Below are 26,854 nucleotides of genomic sequence, written 5' to 3' on the forward strand. Positions count from 1 at the left end.
TATATGATTAATAATTTTAGATTTCTTGCCACAGCCATAAACGTAAAAGGAATGGAAACAAGAGATAATATGTATGCTGGAAATTCCTATAGGTGTTTGTAGACCTGCACAACAGTGAAGGTCAATGAGTGAATAGTATACACAGATGTAAAGATTCAGAGTATCCATATTATCTTTCTTTTAAGTAAATGATACATATTTCCCCAGCAGCTTGGGGTTGGGAGAGAAAACTAAATTGTGTAATGTCTTCCCCTGCCAGTTATCTGAAAATTCGTTTTACACTCACTGCAAGATTCTAGATGCCCTCCAGTCATTGGAAGAGAGAGGTCGGACGCGATGCACAGCCTGGCTGCCTGTCATGAAACACCTATGACCACGACCAAGGTGGAGCCGCAGAGCAAAGATATGCTGGACGAGGCACTATCACCGACAAGAAGAATGAAAGAGAGAATGGCTGTCCAAAAGCCCCCAGCCTGTTGGTCTACTTGTGCCTAATGTATCAGCCCATTAGGCCTAATTGGTGGGCTCACTTGTGCGGAGTCTCTGCCCCCCTTGGTCCATCTCCAGTTTGACCCCACTCCACCCTCTCTTCCTTTGACTCCCCCAGCCCCCTTTTTCACATGGGGTTTTAATTCACTTGATGAAGGAACAGTGCACGAAGATATAATAGGGTTAGTAGGGATGGACTTCACGGATCAAGAATAGGGTGCGGGTACCCTGTCTAAGGTACCAGCGATAGATTAGTTAGTGAACAGGGCAAAGGGACTGTGATCCCTGAGAAAGAACGAGCTTGCCCTGCAATGTGGAATCTGGACCCAAGCTGGATGCATAGCTCCACCGCCGGTGCTCAACAGCGCCAACTCTAGATGAACAATGAGAGCCTACCAGTGATGGCTCACTGTAAAGGACACTGGAAAGAAGAAGCTTTGACAAAATTCCCTGACCATCAATCATATTAGGTTGAATTTCTCTCCCAATCACCTTGTTTTCATTTTGCCCAAATGGACAAGAAAAAGGTTTTCCTTTGAAATTCTACATCAATTGCATGCATAGTGTCATTGTATGAATAATAAAGTAGGAGTATCACACCATATGGAAGAAAGAGTAAAATGTGCATCACAAGGATTATAGAACACCAGTTGTCCTCATGAACATACTTATTAGTTTGGCTCCTCATATAGTCCAGTTCTCAATAATGCACTTAATGGTCCTTATCCTACCAAGCAATTAGTATGATAACCTAGTTTTTGTGTTAGAATGAATTTACTGCATCATCTAGGAATTATGCTCATCACCAAGTCTAAACATATGGTACAACAAATACCCTTTTGTATACACTGTCTCCCAGCTTGTTACATTGACTGCATAAGTTATTGACAATACTGTTTGTGCATCTGCCTATAATAATTGTATGCCACCAAAGACCACAATGAACAGCCCAACTGCATGTTTAGCTATGAGGCAGAAGGTAAAGGAACTTATGGTGATGAATATTGACAAAAAAAATGGACTCAATAACGAAACCCTCCTCTTCTCTACCACCCTCTACCACCCTCATTGCCCTCCAAAACGACTATCATTGCTGGTTACTCACCCTCTGTTTTTATGTATCATAATGTTAACTTGTACATCACCACAACAGATGGACATGAACAAAAATGACCTAACCTATGTTAAAGAGCAGGGACTGGTGTACATAAGCGGCGTTCATTTATGTTCGCCACAGCCACTGTTGAGAGCAAAATGAAGATCGTGAACATTGCCTGCACCATCTTGTCTGCTGGAAGTTCCTCCGCACATATACACTGCAGTCATTCTGACCGACCGCAGCAACATCAACTTGCTGCCACAAACTAGTTTTTCCTCTCATCTCTGTTTACAGGCAAACCCATGGACACCCTTACACAAACAGGATCCACATACCAAACAGACTCTTGCAAACATGGTTTTTTGCACTGCACACAGCAAGACTTGTTTTTGCCAACAATGTGACCTGTTTTTATCAACAGAACGGACTCTTAGATCTGGCTGGTCTCACATGTTTTAGACCCTGAAGCAAGGTCCAGCTGCAAGAGTAGATTGTCTGTTTTGACCTGGGTGGTAGGAGAATTGATGTTGAGCTTGTGTAACCATGTGGATGGAACAATGTTGGGCTTGTGTGACAAACGTGCCCGGGGCGGAGACTCCAATCCTGTAACCAGGATAAATAAAGAAATGCATTGTGTCAAACCTATATAAAAGGAAGAGTCACAAAAGATGCAGTTAGAACACCTCAGCAGATTACCCCGGTGTCTGTTGACAGGTTCTCCTCATGAGAAATAAACTTGTTTCTTGTCTTCCAGTTCCCAGCGCCTGCCTCATTATTTTGATGGTAAATCCAGTGAATTAAAGGTGACCCTGCGCCAGGCAGCATTGGGGGTCGTAGGAGATTCGCTGCTTTTCACAATTTTAGAGGCAATTATTTTTGGGAGCTGGGACCTGGTTTGCCATATTGGGCACCAGCTACCAGTTGTCTGTTATTTACCCCTCTGTCCTGATGAAGACCCAAAATGCATAGGTTTTTAGTCACCCTCTACGCATTCAGTTGGGTCGAAACGTCAACACCCCTTAACCTAGGGCCTGTACTATGGTGTCCCACCCTTCCCCGAAATTGTATGATGCATTCTGAACATGCTGGAATCATTCTGTCAAATGGACACTAAAGAATAAAACACAATTGACTGGTAGACAGGCACATCCACACTGGTTTACTGTTCTCACAATTGTCTCAGCCAGTGTCTTCTGTAAATTATGATATTGTGTTTTCCAATTGTTTTGCTTTTGAATTCCCCTTCTCTCACTCACCTCACACATGAACACTTTTCTTTTTCTTTGTACTCTTTTCTAGAGCGATATACAGTCATATGTTGCAATGACTTTACTATTTTTATAACAAGAGAATATAAATAATAGTTTGTCTTTAAAATATAGCTGTTGTTTCTTTCTCTCTGGTGTGTTTTGAAGAGTATTTGGTTCTCTCTTGTGCTACAATTACGTAAAATCATTTTGAGTGACTCAGCTAATAATTAATTATAAGAGACACAACCTCTTTGGCGTGTAAAAGGAGGGTCATTAGGACCAGTTGTTATTCTTATTGCAGTGTACCTAGGTCCTCTGACATTTATCGGGTTATCCATTTAGTTCGTAATGGGTGTCTAGTAAATGGGCATGGGAAATGTCCCTCTTACATGTGTTCTTACTGTACAGGTTATTTATACTTAGAGAGAACTCTTTTTTTAGTTGGCCTGCCTCTTTGCTCATTAACTGTTCTGTTTACTTGTGCAGTGAAACTTCTGCCGCATCATATACTTGCTTGTCATCACTTTATCTTCCATGCCTCTCCCTCCCACAACACTGCTTCGGTTCCTACATATCCCTTGATCTTCAGGTCCCTTCTCCTCACCCCTCCCACAACACTGCTCACAGGCCTCCACCACCCTCCAAGGCTACTGCTGTTTAGCTTGTTTTTTTCTTACTTTACAAATGCTTTTATTTATATAACCTACCTAGCCATGGGCTCGGGAAAATTAAACAATCAGCCTATTATTACAGGTTGTTGTCAGAGTTACTATTCCTCGGGACTTGCGTGATGATAGAAGGGTCCACCTCCAGGCAGCTCCAACTCCGAATTGTCATCATGACACAAAGTATTGGAGTGGCCAGGTGGCGGAAAGGGTGTTAGAAAAAGGAACAGCGGGGAAGGAGATTTGCAAAACAAAGGTAACAAACGTCACATCCAAAACTGACTGGACAGCATCAATATGTATATGTATATATATATGTCTTTATCTTATAATCACCTGAAGCTTCCCTACTGTCAGATCAACGTAGGTTTTGTAATGTTTTCTGCAACAGAGCATATAGTATAATAATACATTGAAAACATTCCCCTGTCTTCCTTTACTTGATCTATACCTTTAACACACTAAGTGAATTAACCCACCTTTTAACCTTTCCTTGTTGTCTTCCAAGGGGGATTCTTTATTACAAAGTCTTAATCAAGTTCTGGACCAGCCACGCAATTGTCTGTAAAGTTCCTCTTGTCTCTTGAGGCAAAAAGTTTCCAAAAATGGTTCTATTGTTCTTTAAGCAATTGTGCTGAATGAATTCCCTGCATTCATTCCCTAAGATCGAACAATGAGCCTATTGTATGTCAAAAATTACCGTAAGGCTAATAGAAAGGCAAGTTGGAATGTCTGCTCGTTCGAACTGACATCAATGTCTTACCGCGATTGTGAAGCATGAAAAAACTCTGCCTTTGACCTTTGAGGCTCCTAGTTTCAAGCTGTTCGTTTTCCTGGAGCTGTCTCTGCTTTCCTTTGGCTCAGGAGGCACTGCATCTATTGGAAGCAAACCACAGGGGAAAATATCCAGCAGCTGATTCCAAAGTGAAGCGCCAGCGGGGAACGGCAAGAATAGCAAGTGGTTGCAAATGGGCATGGTCCCCTTTCTTTTGTAGCAGGGATCCGCCCTGACATCTGCAGAAGCTCTGTTTCGCTCAAGGGAGCGGAATGACGTTTAAGTGGGCGTGGCCCACTGATCCTGAATCGCGTGTGAGCGGTTCTTCTGAATGAAAGTCTTTGAGTGGAACAATGCTGAAGACCTGGTTTCAGCAAAGAGGGGTGGAACACAGGATGAATTTTAATTTGAGGTGGCAATTGTAGATTAAATGTCACAGGATTTACTTGCTTCAGAATAGTATAAGGTCCAATGAATTTGGGATAAAAGGCTTTCTTTAGTTTGAATTGTATGTTCTTTGAGGACAACAAAACCTTGTCTCCGCTGAAAGCCTCCTGGTTCACCAACGAACTCAAGGATTCCAAGAAAAACTGCTGCACCCTCGAGAAAGCCTGGCTCCTCGACCAGACCACAGACAACATGACCGCCCTCAAACACGCCACCGCAAGCACCACCAGCTTATCCGCACCACTAAGAAGAAATCACTGAAGGAACGACTGGACAACAACGCCCACGACAGCAAGGAACTCTTCAGCATCATCAAGGAGTTCTCCAACCTCAACAACAACATCACTCCTTCACAAGATCTCTGCGACTCTCTCGCCTCGTTCTTCCACCGCAAGATCGCCGACATCCACTACAGCTTCAGTGCACCATCCACGCACCCAGCCGTCGAACCAATGCCCCCCACCGCCATCCTCCGCACCTGGACCATGGTGACCACCGAAGACACAGCCCGCACGATGAACACCATCCACTCCGGATCTCCAACGGACCCCTGTCCCCACCACGTCTTCAACAAGGCCGACTCCATCATCGCACCCGAACTCCGGGACGTCATCAACACCTCCTTCAACACCGCCACCTTCCCGGAGAGCTGGAAGCATGCCGAGCTCAACACCCTACTGAAGAAACCAACAGACGACCCCACTGACCTCAAGAACTTCCGCCCCATCTCGCTCCTCCCTTTTCCCGCCAAAGTCATCAAGAAGACCTTCAACAAACAGCTTGCAGCCTTCCTCGAGACGAACTGATCCCTCGACCCCTCGCAGTCCGGTTTCCGAGCCAAACACAGCACCGAGACCGCCCTCATCGCAGCCACCGACGACATCAGAACCCTGCTCGACAACGGAGAAACAGTGGCCCTCATCCTCCTGGACCTCTCTGCAGCGTTCGACACGGTCTGCCACCGCACCCTAGTTCAACGCCTCAGCAACATCGGTATCCAAGAGAAGACACTGGAGTGGATCATCTCGTTCCTCACCGGTAGAACACAGAGGGTCCACCTCCCTCCGTTTCGATCTGAGGCCACCGAAGTCATCTGCAGCGTACCGCAAGGATCATCACTCAGCCCCACCCTCTTCAATGTCTACATGAGACCTCTTGCAACCATCGCACGCCAGCACAACCTCAACATCATCTCCTATGCCGACGACACCCAACTGATCCTCTCCCTCACCAGAGACCCCGCCACCGCCAGAACGAGTCTACATGAAGGGATGAAAGATGTCGCCGAGTGGATGAAGAACAGCCGCCTGAAACTGAACTCAGACAAGACGGAAGTCCTCGTCCTGGGATCATCGCCCTCCACCTGGGACGACTCCTGGTGGTCCCCCGCCCTGGGCGCCACTCCCAAGCCAACAGACCACACATGCAACCTGGGCTTCATCCTGGACTCCTCCCTCTCGATGACCAGACAAGTCAACGCCGTCTCCTCATCATGCTTCAACACCCTACGCATGCTCCGCAGGATCTTCCGATGGATCCTGACCAAAACCAGGAAGACGGTCACCCAGGCACTCGTCACCAGCCGACTGGACTACGGAAACACCCTCTACGCCAGAACCACAGCCAAGCTACAGAAAAGACTGCAATGCATCCAGAACGCCTCCGCCTGACTCATCCTGGACATCCCCCGATGCAGCCACATCTCCGGCCACTTGAAGGACATGCACTGTCTCCCCGTCAGCAAGAGGATTACGTTCAGGCTCCTCACCCACGCACACAAGTCTCTCCACGACCTGGGCCCCAAGTACCTCCACGACCGCCTGACCTTCTACACGCCCACCCGCCAGCTACGTTCTATAAGCCTCGCCCTCGCTGCCGTACCACGCATCTGAAGAGCCACCGCCGGAGGTAGATCCTTCTCCTACCTGGCGGCCAAGACATGGAACTCCCTCCCCATCCATCTTCGGCTGACCCAGGACCATCTCGCCTTCAGGAGACAACTCAAGACCTGGCTATTCGAGCAGTAGCGGACCCCTTCCCCCAAGCGCCTTGAGACCTTGCCGGGTGAGTAGTGCGCTATACAAATGTTATGATTGATTGATTGATTGATTGAATACTGAGGACCTTGTATACGATGACAATCTGCAGTGGTTTTGTATTTTTGCTTTGTCAACTGTAATTGTTGCATTATTGAGGAATGTACTTTGTGAATCTGCTTTATTCCTGCTGAAATGGATGGAAACAATTGTTGATCACCAGTTATTGGTAAGTATGTTGGATGAAAAGCATACGTAGAATAGAAAGGGACGAAAGACACAGCAGCAGACCAAGGTCAAGCACATAAATTCCGTTAGTTTCAATTATGCATGGGTGCAACTATTCCCGACACCCGCTGCCAAGAGATGCCTAAAATAGAAAATGTGCACAGAAAAGGAAGGTGCACTCCAAAAAAAGGTCAGTTAAGCGGAAAGTTTTTTTTCAAAAGTTCCTCTCTTTATTCATGTTGGTTCTTTCGTAAAAAATGGCACAGCCAACGCGTTTCGTTCCCCTAGTGCCACGGGAACTTCGTTAGGGCTGTAACAATCATAATATACACAAACATAAATATACATATATAAAACATATATATATACATATATATATATACACAATACAAAATAAAATCAAGTAACACATTACAACTAGACCTTACACTACAAACATATAGGCCCAATGAAAAATAAGACTTACACAGAACATACATTTAAGTTCCATATAAATTGTCAAATTCAAAAAAAGAAAAGTTTATCTAGTATAAGAGTTATTACAAATCTCACTAAAACTCCTGTATTTTTTCTTTGTACTACAGTGCACAAAGTCAGCATATTTTTAAAAAACATACACTGTTCCACAAACAGTATCAGGTGTCTATATAAATAGACCAAAAGGGAAAGGGGAGAAAAGAAAAAGGAAAAAAGGAAGAAAGAAGCAAGTTCAAAATTGTGAGTAGATCGGAGATTGAAACATAATCGAAAAATTCCCAGTGGAAGGTGAGGAACAAGTTAGAAATCAGGAAGTGGCTATATCGGACAAATAAAGTGACATCTCATCTTACACAAAATGCACCTAGGCACTTATCACCTGCGACAGAAATGCGAATGTCCTCACTAGACCGTGTCACCAAGGTTTGATGATCCTAGGCATCCACTTCTAGTAATGAGAAGTTATCCAAGAATCAGTGCAACAAGAAGTCCTAGAATGTAAGGTTGACAATATTGTCACTTATGAGTACATAAAGAAAACGTAAAAAATAAAAATAAGAAAATAATAAATGAGAGTGAGAACAAAATAAATATATCTCAATCAATAGGATGGCGCAATCCTAATATATTGTGCCAACCTCCAGTCTAATATCGAGAGAGCGTGTATATACCTCACAACTAGTCCTGAGAATCAGCACAAGTGAAGTTCAGAAAACACCTGTCCTTATTTGAAAATCAAACAATAGAGTCCTCCTGATGAAGGGGTCCTCCTATGTATAAGAACAAAGAAAGAGCAAACTATTAACGGGAGGAAACAATAGACTGAAGGCAAATGTTAGTGTGCAAAAGTTAGTTCATATTACAACTGTTAAACAGAAAAAGTATTAAGCAAAAGACGACCAAAGTTGGTGTGCAAAAAATTGCTTCATATCACAGCTATACACTTTCTCACCTATTTCTCCAATACAAAATCAAATCAAAGAGCTGCGGATATAGAGACGGGGTTATTCAGTGTTCTCAAAATCACAGATAATTGTCCAAGGGGCGCCGTTCCCAATATAAAGCGAGGTCCGCCCTGCCAGTAGGTAGCCCATATATTAAACAAACTGCATCCCTGCCAACTATTAATACACATAGAGGAGAGCGTGTACAAGACGGTAAAGGAGCGAGAAAAGTTCGTTGAATATACAGGCTACCTACTGGCAGGGCGGACGTCGCTTTATATTGGGAACGACACCCTCTTTTGTAGCAGGGATCCGCCCTGACGTCTGCAGAAGCTCCGTTTCGCTCGCGGGAGCGGAGTGACGTTTAAGTGGGCGTGGCTCACTGATCCTGAGTCCCGTGTGAGCGGTTCTTCTGAATGAAAGTCTTTTAACATATGGATACTTGACTATTATGCAAAAGACATCACAAGGGCATGGCATGTAAGAATTAAAGCATCACAAAGGCAGTATAAAAAAGGCAATAAAAGATATATGTGATATTTACAAGGGCAAAATGACATGGTGAAATACAGAGAACACAATGAAACAATATTAGTACAGTTACTTGTAGAAACATGAAAGAGCAGTACTTTAGGAGGGAAAACAATTCCACCAAAAGTGTGCCATAGTAGTGGCCAAATGCATTTGCCGCAGCATTAACGTGAGCATTTGCCAATGCCCCTAGAGCCGCAGCCCGTAACCATGACAATGTTGACCCTGACAGCAGACTCGAACTGGAATCCCCAGCTCATCAGTCGGCAGCACTCACCGCTGTGCCATATCCTTTACCTAGTCTTGTTGCAGGGTGCAGTACCATATGTGGCCAAAATAGTTCCCAATGGACACCTAGTGACAGCCTTTGGTACTGCACCTTCACAACACTTCTTTTTTTAAAGTGCAGTCGCACTGCCATTTTCACTCCCAGTACTACGGTGGAGATCTTTATTTTATTAAGGTGTGGAGGGCATATCTATTGCATAGATAAAAAAACATTTATAATCCCAATAGCTCCAACTCTAAAAAATGCAAGACCTATTGCATTTTCAATGCTTGTTTGGATTGGTTAGTGGGAAAGATTGACTGCTGGGATCATTCATGCACATGCAATTAGCCTGTTTATTTAGACCTTCTCATGTGTGTCATGGCTACTATGTTGGACCTACCTGTGAGGCCATTTCTGTTTGCTCCTGTGACCAAAGGTTTGGGTCCTGGTACCCTTTTTTCATGCCAAAGACTGGTGTTGACTTTTGGTCCTGAGTTTTCCTATCACCTTTCGGCCGCCTTCGATACCGTCTCCCACCGCACCCTATGCACAAGACTCCACAATGCCGGCATCCACCACAAAGCCCTGGAATGGATCCGTTCCTTCCTCACCAGCCGAACACAGAGTCAGACTACCACTGTTCCACTCTGAACCCACAAGATCAGCTGCGGAGAGCCTCAGAGCTCCACCATGGTCCCCACTCTCTTCAACATCTACATGGCCCGGCTCGTAGCCATCGTCAGGAACCATAGACTCAACATTGTCTCCTATGCCAACAATACCTTGCTGATTCTCTCCCTCACCAACGAACCCTCAGTCGCCAAGAACATCTTCAATGATGGGATGAAGGCTGTCACCACCTGGATAGAGAGCAGCTACCTCAAGCCTAACTCAGAGAAGACTGAAGTCCTCATCCTGGGCTCCACCCCCTTTGCCTGTCATGACTCTTGGTGGCCTGCAGCACTTAGAACCCCTCCCCATAGACCACGTACGAAACCTCTGCATCTTCTTGGACTCCTCACTCACAATGAATCACCAGATCAACAACATCTCATCAGCCTGCTCCCACATGCTATGCCTGCTACAAAATATATTCAAGTGGATCCCCACAGAGTCCAGAAAGACAGTTACTCACACACTCATCAGCAGCATACTTGACTAATCAATGCACTCTACACTGGCATCACCCAGAAATGCCTCAAGAAACTACAAAACATTCAGGACGCCTCTGCCAGACTCATCCTCAACATCCCCCATTGCAGCCACATCATCAGCCACCTGAGAGACCTCCACTGGCTCCCAGTCAACAAAAGAATTACCCTCAAGTTCCTCAATCAGACCTACAAAGCCCTACATGATGTGGGACCAGCGTACCTCGACCACCTCCTCGCATTCGATACACCCACCAGAGATCTCTACACCACCCAGTTGGCCCTGGCCACCATCCCATGCATCCAGAAGACCATTGCCGTAGGAAGATCCTTCTCCTACCTCGCATCAAAGACTTGGAACACCCTACCTCTCCACCTCAGGAAATCACCATCACAGCCTCAATTCAGGAAGGACCTCAGGACCTGGCTCTTCGACTGAACCGCAGTGCCTTCGATGGCTCAACAGCCCCCCCCAGTGCCTTGAGACCCTTACAGGCGAGAAGTTGCGCTTTACAAGATACTTGATTGATTGATTGGTTTATCACACACTATTTTATTCTTTTAGTTGTGTTTCTGGTTCACGTCAAATTAAACTGCTTGATGCTGTGGTTTGTAAGAATAAATCCCATGGTTGTGGCATTGCCTTGCTGATTTTAAATTGTCTGGCACCCTTTACTGTTTATGTGCAGCCATCGACATCTTTCACTGTGATGTGCTATTCCACGTGTGTTGAGTGCCCTGTGATTCCACTTCTTTACTGGACTTTCTTTTTCTCCTTTTTTGATATTGGTCGCAGTACAATTTTTCATACTGAGTGTTTGCATTTGTATATTTTCTTTACTCACCTTTTTTCTTTTTTGTTGATAGGTGTGTCTTTCTTTTATGTACTTTTTTCATTTATGCTGTTCAGGTTGTTTGTGCCACTGATTCTGGATCAATACAATCGTATTTTTAGCATAGTTATTATGTGATATACAATTTTACCCCATAGCAGGGGACTTTGTTTAACTGATTTAGGGCCCTCATTGGCCCGGTGTACTCATTCCTAGCTGTTTGTTAATTTGGTCAGTGGCCTCTGTGCTTTTGATTATATGGTTTGAGCATGGCTATGGCTCCTTTCTTTCATGAATTTGAAAAGCAGGGTGCAACCGTCACCTCTATTGTACGCCAAGGTTTCATACAAAGTTGTTTCTTTTTCTGTTGTTTCTTCTTGATTCTGTATTCCGCTGTTTGATGGATGGTTTCAGGGGCCATTGGAATACCTTCTCAAGGGATTTTATCACAGTCATTAAGTAGGACCATGAGGTTCATTCTTCACCCTGTCAGGTTCTCACTTCACAGGTGGGGTCTGATCTGCCTATTTTTGCAGCCTAAATAAGTGGTGTTATCATTATGCCCTTGATAGTTGTCAGACTTGGGTGCTTCTTTTTTTACAGTGGTGTGTGTCCTGTGTGCCGGGTGCATGTCTTGGTTTGGGCAATTTACCATTCAATCTCTCTTGCTGCATTGTCAACTATTGATGTTCCCTCTGTTTCCATGGATGTTGTTCAGCAACATTGAGACTCTTTCTGCCTGCTGGACAGCTACTGATGGGGAAATACTGGCAGCTCTTGTTTCCTTTCCAGTCCCTTACTCTAGCAATAAGGAAATCTTTTGCGGATGGTATGAGGGCGGTTTCTAACTGGATGGCTGCAAACTGCCTTCAATGCAATGTAGGCAAAACAGAGGTGATGTTATTCGGAGAGGCCCCGCTTCTGTGGTCCCCAGAATGGTGGCCTCTAGATCTCGGACCAGTGCCAAGTCCAAAACATACTGTTAAAAATCTTGGAGTGCGTTTGGATCAGGCACTGGTGCTCAAAGAGCATGTCAATCAAGTTGCTGGTCTATGTTTCCACACCATCGGACTCCTGCGACGTGTTTTTCCACTCTTGCCTGACCACCATCGTAAGACTTTGGTCCAGACGTTGGTGATCAGTAGATTGGACTACTGCAATGGCCTGCTCATCTCGGCCAATGAGGAACAACTTAATCATTTGCAAGTGGTCCAGAACACCGCAGCAAGACTGGTTCTCAATGCCCAGCCCAGAACCTCTTCCCACCCGCTTCTGGATAGCCTTCATTGGCTGCCGGTTCGGCAGCGGGTTAAATATAAAATCTGTTGCACCATCTACAAATGCCTCTTTGACATAGGCCCCAAATACTTAACAGAAAAGTTCATCCCTTATTGTCCCGGACGCTCTCTCCGCTCTAGCAATCAGCAACTGCTTCAGGTCCCCAGGATAAAGAGAGTGAGACAGGGAGGACGTGCCCTCTCCCACAAAGGCCCCATTCTCTGGAATTCACTTCCACTTGCCTTAAAAACTAATTTAAATTTTCAATCCTTTAGGAAGTGCCTTAAAACCTATCTTTATTCGACCTTATAGTTCTCTGGTAGCTCTACATCTCTACTATCAGTCCAGCATTTGCACCCAGGCGCAAGCGCGGAGATATCCCCTTGGGGATCGAATCCTGCGCTATATAAGAAAATAAATAAATAAATAAATAAATAAATAAACAAATCCTCCCAGGAGCAAATTAATGAAACTCACAAGACATAGCAGGTTTGCTTGAAGCAGAGCAAAATGCATTTTAGTGGTACCAAATGCATGCATCATTGCTAATTAGCAAGGAAGAAGTCAGGTCTCCTGCCTTAGGGGCTCTCAGACTGCTTCTTTCCAGAGTGGCTGGTTTCTGGGTGCTATATACATTTAGTAATGCCATGTCAGTGGAACTAGAATAAGGCACAAAGGCAAATATGGCTAATATGGATGTGATTGATCTGCACCATGCCAATTTTAAACAGCTAGATATGGGCAGACAAGAAAGGCTGGCTCAGCACTGTGTAAGCAACTTGCACAACCAGATTAAGAAATATCATGCAGTCAGGACAAGCAGAGTGACCTCTAAGGGGGGTACAGAATAGCTGTTGAAGCTTGTCCAGGCAAGGTCAGATAGGAAGCTCTTTGGAGCTCCAAACCTCACGTTCATGTGATATATCTAAGCATGATATCTTTTGAAGTGCATACACATGAATGTATATGGAAATACATATATATTTTGCAACAGCTATTGCCCTGTTTCCCAGGGCCCATATGGTGGCTTACTCAAACTCCATTGTTCCGAATTGCTTAAGAGGGATACTATTGTATTAAGTGGCATTTGTCCTGTTATACTCCATTGTTTAAGCATTTTCCTTCTACCAGTTGCTGCCTCCATGGGCATCACACTGTCTTGTGAGCTTATTCTCTGGTGAGTTATTAGTGAACCTGAAGTTCAATGTACATTTTTCATAATAGTTATTTCATCATAGGTGGTGGCTACGGGATGACCACAGCTTTAATACCCTCTCTTGTGGGTATTGAAGGGCATTTGCCCTTTGACTAGCGATGGGAACAGTGCCTCACCTGTATTTGCCAGAGGCTCAATAAGGAGCTTTGACAGCAGGGGAGATGTTTTCTACTCTTTATATCTTCTAGGCACCATACTGTTTATGGCCTAATAACATTTAATTTCTTTCACCAATGATGCAAAGGACATGAAGGCTGTTGGGTCAGGATCTGTCGTGTTTGTTGTGGCTAGCTTTCAGGTAGTGTCTCCTTCAGCAAAGGGGACTTTTTCCTTGCACTTTGGTGCTTGAAGTCAACGTTGGCAATTGTTGTGTCTGATTTTCCCATGTCCCCTTTTGTGTGTCAAGTTTAGTACATGTTGTTTTATGGTTTGTCTGTTTTGGATGGTGACTCATGCCAACATTTCATATCCTTCTTTAGCAGAATGAAGGCCTGGTTTCTTTGGAGTCTTTATTCTGATGCACATGTTCAGGTATGTTTGTTTCCCCATTCAATTTTGGTCGTGAGTTTTTAGGTGTGTTTTTATTACCTGGTATCTAGTGCTTACCCTACACTACTCTTTCCTGTCTAAGTTGTGCCACATGCACACCATGTTCTCTTAACATTCCTGGACTAATTCACCATTTCTATGAATTTGTTATGTTATGTGTATTTGTATAGTGCACAACTCACCCAGGGGGCTACTTTGGGGCTAAAGCAGGATCTGTACGGATAGAACCAGGTTTAGGGCTAGGTGAAAGGCCAGGTATTCAGTTTCTTACGGAATTCAAGAACTGAGGAGGAGGCTCTGATATGCGGGGTCATTCCTGGCTTTATGGGCAAAGTAGGAGAAGGCGCGACCACTGGATCTGGTTCTGAATATCCATTGGCTGTGTGCAAGTAGGAGTCTAGCAGTGTGAAGATGTCTGGTAGATTTGTGGAAGTTTATGCAGTTGTTGAGGTATATGGGACCAATGTTGTGTAGGGTTTTGTATGTGTGCATGAGGAGTTTGAAAATGGTTCATTTGTGAATTGGGAGCCAGTGGAGCTCTCGAGATTCACCTGCCCAGTCATTTTGAGTTGTTTGTTGTTTACTATTCCAAGGTTCTTTGTGTGGGTTACCAGGAGGGGTGTGGGTTTGAGTTCAGTAGGCTACTATTTAAAATCCTAGAGTGAAGCGTTCTTGCCAAAGAGTATTACTTCTGTCTTGTCTGAAGTGAGCTTGAGGCAGTTGGTATTCGTCTATCAGGAACCTTTTGTCACGCAGGTGGAGAAATTGGTCTGGGTGTTTAGCATCTTGACGGAGAGAAAGAGTATGAGCTGGGTGTCATCAGCATAGGATATGATGTTGATCTACAATCAGTCCCCTTAGCATTGTAGGTCTCCTCAGACTCTTCTGCTGCCAGAGACTTGCTCTGTGCTTTTGTGCCGCATTGGCATCTGTGCCAGTAGTGAGTTAACTAGTCGTTAAGCTTAATTTTAGCTGCATTAGCTCAGTCAGTTAACTTTTTTGTAAACATTGCCCATTTTCTGTTTTGAGGCCTCAGCAAGTTAGATAATCAATCAATCATAGCATTTGTAAAGCGTACTACTTACCCGTGAGGGTCTCAAGGCGCTGGGTGTTGCTCAAAAAGCAAGGTCTTGAGGAGTCTTCTGAAGGTCAGCAGGTCTTGGGTCTGCCGTAGGTGGATGGGGAGGGATGTTACATGTCTTGGTGGCGAGGTGGGAGAACGATCTGCCACCGGAGGGTGTTCTTTAGCTGCGGGGGACTGTTGCGAGGTCGGCGGAGCGGAGCTGGCAGATGGGGGTGTAGAAGCTGAGTCGTATGTTGAGTTATACTGGTCCGGTGTTGCGGAGTGCCTTGTGTGCATGGGTGAGGAGCTTGAAGGCTATCCTTTTGTTGACAGGGAGCCAGTTCAGGTCTCTCAGGTGGGGTGTGATTTGGCTGCGGTGGGGGATGTAGAGGATCAGGCGTGCAGAGGCATTCTGGATGCGTTGAAGCCGTTTCAGGAGTTTGGCCGAGGCTCCTATGTAGAGGGCGTTTCCGTAGTCCAGCCTGCTGTTGACAAGGGCCTGGGTGACTGTTTTTCTCGTTTTGGTGGGGATCCACTTGTAGATCTTGCGGAGCATGCGGAGGGTGTTGAAACAGGAGGAAGTGACGGCGTTGACCTGCTTAGTCATAGAGAGGATGGAGTCGAGGATGACCCCTAGGTTGCATGCGTGGTCAGTGGGTGTTGGAGATGTTCCCAGTGCAGTGGGCCATCAGGAGTCATCCCAGGCCGAGGGGGTTGATCCGAGGATGAGGATCTCCGTCTTGTCCGAGTTCGGCTTTAGTCAACTGTTCCTCATCCATTCGGCGACGGCCTTAGTTCCTTCGTGGAGGTTGGTTTTGGTGGTGTGGGGGTCCTTGGTGAGGGAGAGGATCAGCTAGGTGTCATTGGCGTAAAAGATGGTGTTGAGGTCATGCTGTCGAGTGACGTAGGTGAGCGGGGCCATGTAGATGTTAAACAGCGTTGTGCTGAGGAATGAACTCTAGGGTACGCCGCAGATGATCTTGGTGGCTTCGGAGCGGAAGGGGGGGAGGTGGATGCTCTGTGTTCTGCCGGAGATGAAGGAGGTGGTCCAGTCCAGGGCTTTCTCTTGGATCCAGGCGTCAGGGAGGCGTGTTCGTAGTGTGTGGTGGCAGACCGTGTTGAAGGCAGCTGACAGGTCCAGGAGGATGAGGGTCACGGTTTCTCCGTTGTCTAGCAGGGTTCTGATATAATCGGTGGCGGCGATGAGGGTGGTTTCGGTGCTGTGGTTTCTGCGGAACCCGGACTGGGACGGGTCCAGGATGCTGTTCCCCTCGAGGTAGCGGGTCAGTTGTTTTAGACGGTCTTCTCGTTGACCATGGCTGTGAATGGGAGCAGGGAGATGGACCGGAAGTTCTTGAGGTCCTTGGGGTCCTCCTTGGGTTTCTTAGGTGAGGAGTTGATCTCGGCGTGTTTCCAGCTCTCCCGGAAGGTTGCTGTCTCGAAGGAGATGTTGATGGCTTTCTGGAGATGGGGTGCGATGGTGGTGCCGGCTTTGTTGAAGATGTGGTGTGGGCAAGGGTCAGACAGAGATCCGGAGTGCCTGGTGTTCATGATCTTGACGGTGTTGTTGATGTTGGTCCTGGAGAGCAGGGGGTTGGTGCGGGTGGTGGTCGTGAAGGTGGAGATCTTAGTAGTTTTCGGGGCGGTCATGGTGTTGAAGCTGTCATGGATGTGTGCAATCTTGTGATGGAAGAAGGTGGCCAGCGAGTTGCACAGGTCTTGTGAAGGGTGGGATGTCATTGGTGTTGGAGCTCGGGTTGGAGAGTTCCTTCAAGATGTTGAAGAGCTCTTTGCTGTTGTGTGCATTGTTTTCTAGACGGTCTTTGAAGGAGGCCCTTTTAGCGGACCTGATGAGGTGATGGTGTCTGCGGGTGGCGTTCTTGTGGGCTGCGAAGCTGTCTGGTGTTCGTTCACGGAGCCAGTTCTTCTCCAGCTTCCGGCAAGTTTGCTTGGAGGCCTGGAGGTCTTCAGTGAACCAGCTGGCTGTCTTGCTGCTGTGACTGTTGGAGGGTTTCTTAAGCGGGTTGAGCATGTTGGCGCAGTCTTCGATCCACTGTCTGAGGTTGTGGGTGGCGGTGTCAGGGTCGGTGGGCTCTGGGCGAGGTTGGTGGTTAGCTGGTCTTCGGTGACTTTGCTCCAGCAGCGGCGAGAAATCTGTTGGGTGTAGTGGTGCATGGTGGGTTTACGGAAGGTGAAGTGGATGCAGCGGTTGTCGGTCCAGTGGAGTTCGGCGGTGTGGTTGAAGGAGATGTAGGGGCTTGCGGAGAAGATGAGGTCAAGTTTGTGGCCGGCGGAGTGGGTGGGTCTTGTGACAAGTTGTCTGAGACCTAGTTTGGCGAGGTTGTCGATCAGGGTGGTGGAGTTGGTGTTGTTATTGTTCTCGAGGTGGAAGTTCAGGTCCCTGAGGAGGATGTAGCCCATGGAGGTAAGGGCGTGTATGCTGACAAAGTCGGCTATGGAGTCGCTGAACTGTGGTCGGGGTCCGGGGGGGCTGTAGACAAGGGTTCCACTGAGGGTGGTGTTGGGGTCGTTGTGGATCTGGAAGTTCAGGTGTTCGCCGGTGCTGAGGGTGTCGTCGGTTTCGGTTGAGACTCTGAGAGTGTTCCTGTGGATGATGGCGATTCCTCATGCTGCTCTGTTTGTGCGGTCCCTGCGGTGGATCTTGTAGCCGTCAGGGATGGCTATGGCGATGTCGGGTGCTGAGGAGGGGTTCAGCCAGGTCTCCATCAGGAAGGCGATGTCTGGGGAGGTTGAGGCAAGAAGGTCCCAGAGTTCAACGGCATGTTTGCGGGCGGAACCAGTGTTGAGAAGGATGCATCTGAGGTAGTTGGGTTCTATCCTGGTCGGTGGGTTGGCAGGTCGTATGCTGGTGAAGCAGCAGTTCCGGTAGGAGATGGGTCCTTGGATTTGCTTCTGGGCGGCCAGGCAGCATGTGTGTTCTCATCCGGTGTTGAGTGCGTCGAGGGTGTTGGTGTTGTACCGTTGTTGGGAATCGCGGGGCCAGGGGTTCTGGTGCTGGGAGCAGTCCAGGTGTGGGCTTGTCTTTCTCGTGCCCGCCGCACAGCGGCCGCCATAAGAAGGGGAGGTGAGAAGAAGGAGCAGCTGGGAAGTGGGAGTGGGTGAATGCGAGAGCGAGGGTGGGCCACAAGGGACGCAGCAGCGGGAACGGGAGAGATGGACGGCGAGGGATACAGAAGAGAAATGGGCAAGCAGTCAAAAGGGCACAGTAATGGCACAGATGGGAAGGGGAAACAAGGACAATAGACAAACAGTGAACTTACAATAAATTACAATAAAAATAAAAATAGCAAAACACGAGCAAGAGCAAGGAGGACCTCGAACCTCTGACAGCAGCAGCGGCAGCTGTGCTAAGGCACGGGCACACAGGCGGTGCTGGCGGTGTGGGGAGTGACCTACCAAGGTCATTTGTAACCTGATTGTGCACTTGTATTACAGTTTTTTTCCTTATCAGTACTGCGCCCTCCTTGTGAGAGGAGTCGCTGTGCCGCCCGCTCCTCTCCCACCCGATTTGCTGCTCCCATCACCCTGTGCCCTGCCCCCCTCCCAGGACATACCTAATGGAGGCCACAACACAGCTGTGCCACTGGTGTGCCAAAGGCAAGCTCATCCGCGCCCATCAACACCTGGACTGTGTCCAGTGCCAGACACCCTGGTTCATCCACACCGCACAGCTCCACCGCAGACCTCCGAGCCCTGGATCCCTGGTGCATTGACAACTACTGCTGCCGCACATCTCCAGGCACCACCAGAGGACCATTCTCCTGCCAGCACTTCCACTTCATCTGCAAATCCGAAGCAACCAACAATGCCTGAGAGAGCTCAAACATGACGGCCTACACCACATCGACCAAAACCACTATGGCAAAACTCCAAGGCATCCTCTCAATGCTTCACTCGGCAAACATGCCACTGAGATCTGGGACAAGATCTCATCTCTCACACCTGACCTCATCTTTATCACAGAGATCTGGCTAAACCCCACCACCGCGCCCAACATTGCCATCGCCACCCCCGAAGGCTATAAGATGAAACACCATGACCGAACCAACAAACATGGAGGAGGAATTGCCATCATCTTCATGGACACCATCCACTGCACGACCTCCTCAGACGACTCAACCCCGATAATGAAGCATCTCAACTTCCAACTTCACACGGATGGAACAAGCATCATCAAAGGCACCCTTGCCTACAGACCACCATGCCCAAGCTTCTGCAACGCCACCCCTGGCCTCATCATCCCAATAGCCATAGACTCCGAGCACTGCTTCTTCCTCGGGGATCTCAACTTCCACCTCGACGACCACAGCAACCCAACACAACCTGCCTCCTGGAAAGAATGAGCAACATTGGCCTCAAGTAGTGTTTCACCGACCCTACCCTCATTACAGGACACACACTCAACCCAATTTTCACATCCAGCAACAGAGTAAAGTACAAACACATAATACAACTCACATGGGCTGAACACTGCAGCGTCCACTTCACCATCTCAGGACCTATCAACGCTGGCTCCATCCACCAAACTCCACATGTGGAAAATAGAAAAAAATATCAGCGGACCAGTCGAATGACACTCTCAACTCCCATCTCCCTGACACAACATCCAACCCAAAACAGACTGCGTGGAAGTTCTTTCAGTGGATCACAGAAAGTGCTGACACAATTGGCCCACCACACCAGCCATATCCAGAGGACCAGCCAGAAGAGCAAGCTGGTTCATCGCGGAGCAGAAAGTCACCAAACACAACTGCCGGCAATTAAAAAGGAAGGGGTGCACCAGCAAAGACATAGGAGACCATATCACTTTCAAGACAGCCCTCAACCAATGCCACTGCCTCCTGAAAGAAGCAAAGAAGAAAAGTGCAGCAAACTGCATAGAAGCTAGGTAAAACAACAGCAAGGAGCTAATCGCCATCATGAAGTAGGTCTTCAACCCCGCAGCCACTGAGAACGACATCACCCCTCCCAAGAACTGTGTGACATCCTGGCGGACCTCTTCCATGACAAGATCTCAGGCATGTATGAAAACTTTGAACCCAAACCACCCGCTGATGACAGCCTCAACCTGCTCACGCCCAACAACACAAACCCTGACATCTGCACATGCATTGGAACCTGCTCACAGCTGTAGCTACAATATCCATCATGAGTTCCATGCACTCAGGAGCACCCACAGACTCCTGTCCCCCCACCATTTCTTCAACCTCGGGAGCAAGATGATTGGCAACAGGCTCAAGAAAGTCCTGAAAACCTCCATCATCTCTGCCTCCTTCCCGGAGGTCTGGAAATACGCTGAACTGAAGCCCTTCCTAAAGAAACCATCTACTGACCCATAAAAACCAATAAACTACCTGTCTAACTCCCTGCTTCCCTTTCCAGTGAAGGTTCTCAGGAAGGCAAACAACCAGCAACACACCGAACACCTGGAGCACTAAAACCTCTTTGACCCCTCTCAATCCAGATTCCAAGCCAACCACAGCATTGAGAAGGATCACTGACAGAATATCGATGAGGTAAATATCGACCTGACATAATATCGAGGACAAAATATTGAATACAAAAATATCGAATTCCTATCTACAAACAGATAAGTACAAAAATATCGAATCAAAAATATCGTTGTAAAAAATATAGTTAGTCAAAATATCAAATTTATTTAATTAATTAAAATTAATTAAATAATAAATATAATTAACTAAAACATACTTAAAAATACTTAAATAACCTTAAAATTATTAAATAATTAATGTAAGTTAAAACATTTCTAATACATATATATATATTAACGCAATATTAATAAAAAATATTCAATATTTTTACCATAGGATAGCGGGAGGGTAACATTTCCCATTACCACTCCAGTGAGTGCAACAGTAGGGAAAGCGTTGGATAGCAGGAGAGTAAAAATTACTATTCCTACTCCAGTGAGTGCAACAGTAGGGAAAGCGTTGGATAGCTTAGGGGTTAAAATGACTAATCCCACTCCAGAGATTGCAACATTAAGGAAAGTGTTGGATAGCGTAGGGGTAAAAATGACTATTCCCACTCCAGAGAGTGCAACAGTAGGGAAAGCGTTGGATAGCGTAGGGGTAAAAATTACTATTCCCACTCCGGTGAGGCCAACAGTAGGGAAAGCATTGGATAGCGTAGGGGTAAAAATTACTATTCCCACTCCAGTGAGGCCAACAGTAGGGAAAGCGTTGGATAGCGTAGGGGTAAAAAATACTATTCCCACTCCAGTGACTGCAACATTAGGGAAAGCGTTGGATAGCGTAGGGGGTACTAATTACTATTACCACTCAAGAGAGTGCAACAGTAGGGAAAGTAATGATTTAATATATTAATAAAAACTAATTAAATATCAATACCAATAAAAATAATTACAACTAATTTCCAATTACATATTATTTAACAATTAATAAATTATAAACACAAATAAATATGAGTTATTAAAGATTAATTACCTATTCATAATTATATAACAACTAATTCAGTTTCAATAACACAAATTAATTAATAATAAAAAAATACAAATTGATAATTAATTAAAAGTAAATTAATTATCAATACACAAAAATAATTTTAATATGTAATTAATTACAATTAAATTACTTCCCACCCTTTTCCCCTATAAACACACAACCCGCTACGGGGAAAAACTAATAACATTTACATAATTATCAATTAATAAAAATTAATTATCAATTAATCAATTATTAAAAATTAATTACCAATTAAAAATGTATTCACAATAAATTAAAAATCAATACCAATAAATATTTATTTTTTTACTTAATTACAATTAAATTACTTTCCACCCTATTCCCCTATAAACCCACAACCTGCTACAGAACTAAAACACAAAATTAAATTAAAAATAAGTAATAATTCATCAAAATTAATATTTAATTTACTATAATTAAATTACTTCCCACCCTATTCCCCTATAAACCCACAACCCGCTACGGAATTAAATTACACACAAATTAAATACCATAAAATTCATTAGTTAAAAAAAACTCAACATACATTACAAAAATAATATACACTTTTAACACATATACTAACATACAAAACACTTAAAAAAAATCGATATTATTAAAAATTCGATATATTTGAATGCCTATATTACACACTTCGATATTTTGACAATCAATATTACTTACCTTCAATTCCATATTTTTAACCACTATATTATGTCCATTTGATATTTTGTCCATTCTATATTTTGACTTTGATATTATGTCCATTCAATATTATTTTTTCGATATTATGTCTAGTTACCCATTGAGACAGCTCTGATCGCAGTCACCAACGACATCAGGACCCGCCTGGACCGATGTTAGAAAGCAGCCCTCATCCTCCTGGACCTGTCAGCTACTTTCGACACCGTCTCACATCACATACTGGTCAACAGACTCCACTACATTGAAATCCATGGAGATGCCCTCAAATGGATTGCCTCATTCCTCACCGGAAGAACCCAGAGAATCTGTCTCCCACCATTCACCTCGGCACCCAAGAAGATCATCTGCAGCATCCCCCAAAAGATTGTCCCTCAGCCCCACCCTCTTCAACACATTCATGACTCCCCTGGCCAACATCATCACACTGCACAGACTCAACATCATCTCCTATGTTGACGACACCCGTCTCATGCTCTCCCTGTCAGAAGATCCCTCCACCAACAGAGTCAACTTCCATAGATACATGATGAATGTCGACAACTGGATGAAATTCAACTGTGTCAAACTCAACTTGGATAAGACAGAAGTCCTTATCTTTGGAAACAACACCTCGCCATAGAATGATACGTGGTGACTGGCTGAACTCAGCCCATCTCCAGCCCCGACAGACCTTGCTCACAATCTCTGCATCATCTTGGACAACAAGCTTTTCATGAAGAAACAGGTAAATGCAGCCTCATCTGCCTGCTTCCACACCCTATGCATGCTGTGCAAGATCTTCAGGTGGCTCCCAGTCAACGCTAGAAGGACCATCACGCAGGTCCTCGTCACCAGCAGGCTTGACGATGGTAACACACCCTATATAGGAATCACTGCATGCCTCCCGAAGAGACTACAGACAATACAAAACTTAGCAGCTAGACTCATCCTCGACCTCACTAGATGGACCCACATCACACCGCACCTCAAGAACCTACACTGGCTACCGATCCTGAAGCGTTGCCAGTTCAAGATGCTGACTAATGCATACAAAGTCCAACAAAAAGAAGGGCCAGCATACATCAACAGACTCATGACCTTTCACCAGCAACCAGACATCTACAATCTGAGGCAACAGCAGATGATGATCATTCTCACACCTGGCTGCCAAAGCCTGAAATGACCTCCCCCTGCTTCTCAGGACTGCCTCATCCATCCAGGAATTCAGAAAAGGACTCAAGGCCAGGCTGTTTGAATAAACAGAGCACAGTGACACCGAAGCTAGCTACTCCAGTGCCTGAGACTCTAACAGGTGATTTGCTGCACTTTACAAATTACTGATTGAATCATTGATTCCTTGGGTGTGGATAATGCTGACAAGTGCGTTCACATAGGCTATGATCAAAGTGGGGCTGACTGAGGATCCTTGTGGAACTCTGCAGATGTGGTTGACAGTCTGGGCTGCAGGGTGCCAGGCTGGTTGACAGGGTGTGGCCTGTCAGGAAGGAGCAAAGCCAATGAGGTATACTGAAGTGTATGGACTGCATGGTAGTTGCAGTTTCGTGAGTGATGATGTTGGGCCAGGTGTTCAGGGTGGCCCTTTGTGTGTTATAGAGATCGCCAGGAGGGCTATGAGGGTGGAAGGGTCCAGTTGGCACTTGCATTTTCACAATTGCTAATGATCTTGTTTCTGAAGAATAGGGTGAGATGGGTGTAGAGGTCCTTAGAGGGAGAAACGTTGGTGGAGTGTTCTGCCAAAGAGATTAAGTCTTTCAGTATGGCAAAGTTTTCCTTAGTGCTGCTGATGCTGCTTTCAGTTGGTGAGCACAGCGAGTTTGTGGCTCGAATTTGTTGATGGTACCTTCTGAGGGCTGATATGTAGGTGCTCTTGTCAATGTCGTTCTGGCTTTGTTTCAATCTGCTTTCAAATTGCTTACAATGGCATTCGTTGAGGTTGAGCTCTTCTGTGTACCAGCTCTTTTGCAGTCTAATTCTCATGGATTTGTTGGCTTAGAGAGGAGTCAATGTATCTGCACTGTTGGTGATCCAAGTGTTGAATTTGGAGGTGGATTCAGGGAGTGTGCTGCTGTGTCGAGGCAATTGGTGTAGGAGTTCAGCACCTGTACCTGTACGGTACCTCTACACTTCCATTGTTCACCTACTGAGAAAAAAATGATTTTTTAATTTCCTTTCTAAAAAATGTGAGTGGTGCAATCCCTTTAAATATTGCTTTGAAAATGTTATGTTTTATGCCATTCTTGAATATTATTGAACTGTTTAATAAGGTACAGGGCTTTTAGGCTACCACTGTCAATTATTTTGAATATGACTAGAAGCATTCCATCATACAGAAGGAAGCGATTAGTCTGTGAAATCAGGGTGACTCAACTGTAGGGATTTGCATGCATATGAAAGCATACCCTATTCCCATAGGTGGATGAGGGATGCTGTGTGGCTCAATCTTTGCTGCTCCAGAGGATGACAAAGCAATTCAATCTGAAACATTAAAGTCTAAATAATGTTTTTAACTACACGCTCTCGTCCATGCCTTTTTTTCAAAATGTCTAAGGGATTGCTGAACTGGAATATAGTCCTTGGAGGAAAACAGTTTACTTTAAAAGCTATGTTTCAAAATCTTTGACAGTTGCGCAGTTTCTATGCAGTAATAACACAAACAATATCTTTCTGCTAGTGTAGGCCGCCCAATTAATCCACACCTTATTTTACCTTCCACAGAAGCTGTTCAATCATATAGGCCCTGTTCAATCATATAGGCCCATCTATAATTTCTGGAATCGTGGAATACCTACCTCATATTTTCCCAGTGTGTAATGTGACAGGGAGTGCAATTGAAATATGCTCAGTCATGGAGTCCAAAATCCTAGAGGTCTTGCAAGAACCATGTAATCTCTTATACTGTAATCAGCATCCTGGGATACATCTTGTAAAATGGTAATAGGAACATGTAAAACGCAAAAGGAGCCTTTTGAAGTCGTTCACGTATTCATCTTTAATGATTTTAATGTTTCATTCTTTTCCATGGCTTTTGTAACCAATGTCACTGGTGCTACTTTGAATGCTCCACAGGATATGTACCTACTGTTCCTTCATAACACAAAAGCTTCTGCACACCTTTAAAGTATACAAAATGTGATGGATGGAATGCTTGAATTAATCTCAGGCACTGGTAATTAAATGGGAAACATACCAGTCTATCGTTATGGTTCACACCATGCCATCTCAGTTTGGACCCAGCTATATGGAAATCAGTCTTGACCCTGCTCCACAGTGGGAAGATTCCAGACCAAACTCTCAAGCAAGGTCTTCCCTAAACCGGACAACAAGCAAGGCAGGACCGGTTTCACCCTTGTTGCAAACCAGGTCCTGGGTGACCCCATTGGGGCAGGGCCAAGGCTGATTTGCGTATGGCTTGATATAAAGTGAGGTGGCATGGTGGGCAACAATTGATGGATCGGAATGATGCCGAACAATCACCAGTGGCTGAGTTTAATGCATGCATTCCAACAATCACTTTGTTTCTTGATGCCCTAAATGTGAAGGGTAAGCCCAGACGTGGGTCCCATGCTAACTCTGCCCCTGAAATCAGGCTATGCCTGGCCGATGAGCCCATAATAATGGTTGAAACCAGACCTGATTTCTAGTTCAGGGAGGACCTTCCCTGGGAGTTTGGGCTGGACTGTTCCCATTGGAGCAGGGTCAAGGCTATTTTGTATATGGCTGGATCTAAACTGAGGTGGCATGGAAGGCAAAAAATGATGTATTGAGATGGAGCCCAAGTGATTGCCAGTGTTTGAGATTAATTCAGGCATTCCATCCATCACTTTGTTTTTTGACATTTTGCACACCTTTATACAGCCAGTGAGCTGTACCCGACCCTCCCCCCTTCGAGCCTACTATACCATTCTCTCATTTTTTCACAATTACGCTTGTTCTTGGCCACACTGGGTTAGGCGAGCGAGAATAGTCTCAGTGTTCTCTGTCTTAGAGTCCAGAATTCAAAAGGTCATACAAACAAAGCATATATGGCCTGCTTCTGTCACTGGCGTTCCAAAATACCTCTGACTTCAAACGAGACAAAGTGTCAAGATTTAACTTGTGCTACTGATCCAGCGGGCCAAAGGAAATTCAGTCTCATATGAACAACTCTACACCATGATACTCACCATAATTCATAAATCTAACACTAGGCCCATAAATGACTGAGACATGAATTGACCAACTGAATCATATGACCTAATCAGAAACACTTTATATACATTTAATTAAGTCAGAATCATAGGCAATGGATTAACTAATGGTAACTCAAGGAAACAAACAAGTCCAGCTTGTCATTTCAAAATC

The sequence above is a fragment of the Lissotriton vulgaris genome, chromosome 1_1, assembly GCF_964263255.1.
Source record: "Lissotriton vulgaris chromosome 1_1, aLisVul1.2, whole genome shotgun sequence".
Lineage (NCBI taxonomy): Eukaryota > Metazoa > Chordata > Amphibia > Caudata > Salamandridae > Lissotriton > Lissotriton vulgaris.